Here is a 6824-nt window from a genome sequence, read left to right on the forward strand (position 1 = left end):
AAAATACCTACCTTATATGTGAAAATTATACTAGATAATAAAATATACAAACAATTAATTTTTTTCGAAATTTATCAATTTTCAATTCCTGGTAGCGACCTTTAAAAAAAATTTAAAAAAAAAATTCACATGCAATAGTATCTCCTAGGTAGGTATAAAATAATTACGAGGTGCCCTCAAACAAATTGAAGAAAAAAAAATTATTTGCCCATATAAGCATCACCCTACTATGTATTTTTAATATTTTTCATATTATACAGTTATGAATTACAACAAAATAAGACAATTTACTCATAAAAATTTAATTTGACCTTCTTGTAGAAATTTTTATTTTGGTAAAGGTAAACTAACTAAATTGTATAATATTTTTATACCTTAGATTTAAAAACCGCAACGAATACAATTTTATTGACATTCAAAAAAATTAAAACTAAAAAAATTTGAAACTGAAAATGTCCATTAACAGTTCAAATTTCAAAACAAATCAAAAATTTTGAAAATTTTACCGTGTATAGAAAATTATAATATAAACAACTAGTGAAAATGTCATGTATCTGCGGTCATTGAAAACATTGTAATAATATTATTTTTGGAATAATGAAAGAATAAATTCATATCATTAAATTTAGCTCCTGCCTGTTTTAGTCTAAGGAATAAATTATTATTAAATATTATTATTAATATTATTCAAACTAAATAGTTGGTTTATGTTGGCAAGAGTGGAGAAGTCAATTTTATGTTTTAAATTACTATAACTATGCTAATTGTAAAATATGGTTGTAGTTATGTAATCAATTCCACAACCTTAACCATGGTATAATATGTTTAAATAGTATACATTTTTTATTTTTTATTAGTCACGCATTTCTGTTACATTATGTATTGTAATATAATATGACTTAAAAATTTTCTTTGCTACTTTGCTACTTTTATTCGTATTGAACTTAAACATTATTTTTATTTTTTTGACTCAAAATGGACAGTGTAGGAAAACGGTTTATGAATTTTTGAAAGAAAATGGCTACAACCCTTTAGGTGCCTAAGGACTATATGGAATAACAAAATAATCTATAGACATCCGCTAAGTCTCAAGGAGTCTATTGGTATAACTTTTTATTGAAAAAAGTCCAGTAGTTATTGAATCTATTAACTTGGAATAATAATCAACTATAGCAGTGGTTTTCAACCTTTTTGGATCCACGGCTCCTTTTGATTTTGAAATCAAATATACAGCTCACATATGCAAATTTAAAACAAACAATTAATTTACATTATTCAATCCAACTTTATTCAATGACGAAATATGTCGATCGGCCGATCTTTCTCTCACATACCCAAGTGCGTACAACATGTATAGGGCGTGCAGACTTACACGGCAGCGAAAAGTTGATAACAAAAACTATAAATTATTACAATTTTTTTTTAGTTTTCGAACGCGGCTTATTTGATAATAACCAACAACGCCCCTGGGAGCCGCGACGCACAGGTTGAAAACCACTGAACTATAGTAAAAATCAAATATAGTGATATTTATACTATCAAGTATAGTATAATTATAATCAAAATAAAGTGACCAAATACCATAATTAAAAGTTAAAATTAAATCCAATCAATTAAACATTTATAATATATTTAATTGGTTTATGGGCCAAAGGAAAAAAATCTAAAATCTAAAGTCCAATCTACACACAAACATTCATTTAGGTACCCATATATAATTATTGACAAAAAATAATAATACAAATCAACAAACATGCCTGATTAACCAATAGCAACCAATCTATAACACACTGTTGCGCCACTGTTGTTTTTACATCCAGATTTCCTGCTTTTCCGGTGGATTTTCCTAAAATTTTCTTTCGTAAAAACCTTCTCCTGGCAATTACAAACATCTTAAAAACAATTGGAGCCAAATCGGACCAGACGTTCTCGATGGATTAGGTAACGACATTTTTCACACTCCATTTTAATTATATAGGTATATAGATTATAGTAATGTTGAAATTTTCAAAATGTTTATGGTTAATATTTTTTTGATCATCAACAAAATTACAAAAATTGTTAAGTTACAAGATCACCTGTGCTGGCCGCTTGGTCTTGAAGTTTAGGTATTGGCGCACGCCTTACACGCTCGTATTAAAATTCGCGCATTAACAAATAACTATGGTAATTGTATATTCCTGTTGAGGTAAGCACATATTACATGTGCTTGTGATTTGTTTCGAGAAATGTGTGGTTTTTGTTCTTAATGCTTGCTTTGCTTATTCATGCGTGCTTGTTTTGCGATTCATTGGTTGACATGGATTCGTTTGAATGGTGCTTGAAGTAAGATCGTGTGTGTTTTGTATGGCGAGAGATGTGATACATGAAGGAATAAATATTTTTGATTTTTAATAGGTACTATTATTGGTCCCTATGCTTATCTTTCCTATTAATATTCATGTGTTAATATTATATTAAGTTTTGAACGTATTTGTGATTTTCTGTTATTATGATTTAAGTATTTGCTTATTCATGCGTCCTCGTTTTTTGATTCATTGGTCGACGTGGATTTATTTGAGTGGTGCTTGAAGTAAGGAGTGAGTTTTTTTGCAGCGAGGGATGCGATGCATAAAGTATTTATAAGTTAGGTATGTTTGTTAAGTTAAGTTTTTTAGTTAATGTCTTTGACTTTTTACACTTGGTCCGTATGCTTATTTCTGTTATTAATAATAATTGTGTTAATATTATACTAAGTTTTTTATGTATTTATGATTGTTTGTTCTTTAGACGTCTTGGTTTCTTCCTGAGTACTTGTTTTGCGATCCATTGGTTGACAAGATTCGTTTGAATGGCAATTGAATTAGGGTATGTGTTTTTGTATGGCAAGATATGTAATGTATAAAGTTGTTCTAAGTATTTAAGATTGTAAGTTAATATTTTTGACTTTTGATACTTGGCCTGTATACTTATTTTTTTATTGATATTTGTGTGTCAATATTATATTAAATTTTGTATGTAAAACCGGATGCTGGCTTTGTCATTAGTCTGGAATGTGCAATTGTTTACCTTGTTATTGTAAACGATGGCGTCGTGACGTGATAACTATTCGTATCATTTCATTCGGTATTTGCCATGAGATGATCTAAAATAGTGTAATTATTTTTTATTACCTTGTTATTGAAAAAATGATTGATGATCTCATTTTTGGTTTTTTTTTCTTTAATGCCGGATGCGAGGTACTATGACCGTTAGGTACTATTATTTATTTGTTTTTGATGGGTTTTTTTTTTTATCACAATATAATGGTTTATTTGAATGATATCTTCTTAGTCTGATTGTCTTATGTGTTTCCAAATATAGCCATAATTATTGTGTTGATGTCTGTGAATTTATGTAATTATATTGATTCAAGTTATAGAAATAAATTATTTTATGTACTTAATAATATATTTAAATTGCGTTTTGATTTTTTACACCGATGTATGATCGTTATAATTGGTCCAAAATCATTTTATGTATTTAATAATGTAGAAAGTAGAAAATATTACACGACTAAATAGTTCTTATTAAAATATTTTGTGAAAATATCAAATTTCTACAGTTATTCTTTTTTTAATACAACAAAAACCAAATTAATATTGTTGAAAACTATGGTGTTATGTAAATATTATAGTTTTCCCATTGTTTCTTATATGTTTGATTCGAATATTAAGAAAAGTATTAGGAATTATCCAAGTACCTACCACCTCTAGGCTATAGCTATTACCATAACTGGTATAACTATACCAGAAAATACTTTCTTCGATATTGGAGAAAGAAAAAGAACATGATCCAACCAAAAAATGTTGATTTTTTTCCTTTATTAAAAATACACAATCCATACAAATTAACACAATAAGCGGTATGATGATAATATGGTTACTTGTGTCATGAATCATGGCTCATGATGTTAAGGGGTTACAGGCTAACGAGTGAGTTCCTACTAACAAGTTATTTACTACCCATTATAGTGTCGCTAAACTTGGGTTGAGTATTTATTTTATTATTTTTATTTATAATATATTCAATAATTTGAATTGATCTATAATTATTATTGATATTATAATATAGCCAGTAGGCACAGTAAATTGTGATAATTTAAAACATATATGCCTCAAAATACTTTTAGATGAATATAATGATTGTATTTGCGAAGTTCAGTTATAAAGTAGGTACCTATGTATCAGTCCTGTAAAGAATACTTTTAAAAAGTACTTGAGTAAAAACTCAAATACATTTTTTTTTTTAAGTATTTAAGATACTACTCAAATATTTTAATTTTAAAGTATTTCAAATACTACTCAAATACTTTAAAAAAGTTTTTGGAATCCTTTTCAAATACTTTTGGTTTTTAAAGTGGGTTTCTAACTATTGTAATATAAACACATAGGTAGTAGGTAATCTAATAGTTATCTAATAGTTTTAAGGGGAATATTGCTATTCAATATTCAATAACTTTTTTTAGAAATCTGGTTTTCACAAACCTTTGGGCTTCGGCTAACACAGAAATACAGAATATTAAATAAAACTATTATTATATTATTGTAGTTGACAATAATATTTTTCCAACCAATTATTTCGAATAAAAATAAAATGTTCGAAATAAAAACCAAAATATTCAATACCAAAAAGTGTTAAATACTTCATGCTGAAAGTATTTAAAAAGTTATTCAATACTTTTACTTAAATATTTTACAGGACTGCTATGTATTAACCGGCACCCATGATATTATTATATTATATAATATAATATAATTATTAATTCAAAAGTCAAACATTCCAATGAAGTATCTCTGCAATTACCTTAAGTGAATTAAAAATAAAAATAAACACTGACATTAAACATTTTATTAATCATTAATTCATTAATGTCATATATTTTCAATTTAAATTTTGTCTGATTAAGATCAATAATTACCAAATTTTACTAATAATTATTATTATCAATTATAATTAAACGTGTGAATTGATAATTCACTTAATTGACACTGATGAATTCAAAATACCTAGTTGGTGATTGTTTTAAAATATTTGTAAATCTTGGGAAATTTGGGGTTTATATTATTCATGGCAATACCGGGTGATTTTTTATCATTGTAACACTCATTATTTCAAAAAGTGTACATTTTTTTGAAAATATTTTTTTACATAGTTTCAAGTCATTTATAAAACAACGTTTTTCTTAAAAAATTATATTTTTAAATATTTTTTATCCTTATAATTTTTTAGGTTTTTACTTTTTTGAATGATAACATAGCCACATAGGGTTTTAATTTTATATTCCAAAGCAGAATATTTTTCTTAATATTTTGATACATGAAAATCGAATTTGGGACGAGTAGTTTATGAGTTATAAATATTCAAAGTTTAGATGAGCGGAGAAGTGGATAAACATTTCGCGGGGTAACCCCGTACCACTTCACTCCGCTCATCTATACTTTGAATATTTATAACTCATAAACCACTCGTCGCAAATTCGAATTTCATGTATCAAAATACTAAGAAAAATATTCTGCTTTGGATTATAAAACTAAAACCCTATGTTATCATTCAAAAAAGTAAAAAACTTAAAAAATTATAAGGATAAAAAATATTAAAAAATATAATTTTTTAAGAAAAACGTTGTTCTATAAATGACTTGAAACAATGTAAAAAAATATTTTCAAAAAAATTTACACTTTTTGAATTAACGAGTGTTCAATGATAAAAGAATCACCCGGTATAGTTCTTGATGCATTATATATTTTGATAATGCATTTAATAACTGAATAATTGTAAAAAAATTCAGTTATTAAATGAGTTATGAGCATTTTTAATTTACATTTCTTATACACGCATAACTCACTTAAAAACTGAATTATTGTAAAAAAAGTTCCAACAAAACACAGATAATGTTCTTACCATCAAGTTTCATAATAGGTCGATTCACTCTAATTGTTAAGCTAACGGCATAAAACGTGAACTGCTGAGCGTAAATTTGCTATGTTACGCGTTTATAAGACGGAGACAACAAATGCGGGTGTGGCGTCCTCTTAATAATAGTATGCAGGACAGTAGTATATATTTGTATGTTCACAGCCAGCTTTTCCACGGTAATTTTTTTTTTTCAAGGGGGAATGTCCCCCTTGGAGACTTTTATTTTACCGTGTAACACATTTCACACTGATTGTCTACGAAATTCTACCTCGTAAAATATTTAACGTAATCAAATTTTTAGGAAATCTTAAAACTGAAAAAATTATTTCAAGTAAAAACACAAATTATTAAATAATATTTTTTTTTTTTATTGTTATAAATTAATTCTTAATTATATTTACACAAGTTTTCTTACTTCTCTAGTAAAAGGTACATATTCTACAATACGATCATGAATTAATAAACAGTAAGCAGTCACACCTGTAAGCGATTCTGAAGCTTCAATTTCCAATTGAACATCCACTGCTGAGGCTGTAGCTGAATCGTTCTGTTTTGAAGTGTCGATAACTATAATTGGTGCGTTTGCTAGAAAAGTAGATGGACTCAATATCGGGTTACGAATACTTTTTTCATAGTACGATTCTTGAAACGATGTATACATATTATATAATAAAGTGAAATTATTTTTAGAAAAATCTAAATTCAAATTATCGTATGGATAAGCTATCGAGTTTAGAAATACTTTAACGTTTGTTAGATTACAATGGTCAAATATACTACAATCTTTCGCTAACAAATTTTTACGTCCTTTTTGTAAACCAATTATGATAAATCGTGGTTTTTCTAATTTTGAAGCAGTTTTTAAATTCCATACAACTTTTTTAGTG

The sequence above is a fragment of the Acyrthosiphon pisum genome, chromosome X (genome assembly GCF_005508785.2).
Source record: "Acyrthosiphon pisum isolate AL4f chromosome X, pea_aphid_22Mar2018_4r6ur, whole genome shotgun sequence".
NCBI lineage: Eukaryota > Metazoa > Arthropoda > Insecta > Hemiptera > Aphididae > Acyrthosiphon > Acyrthosiphon pisum.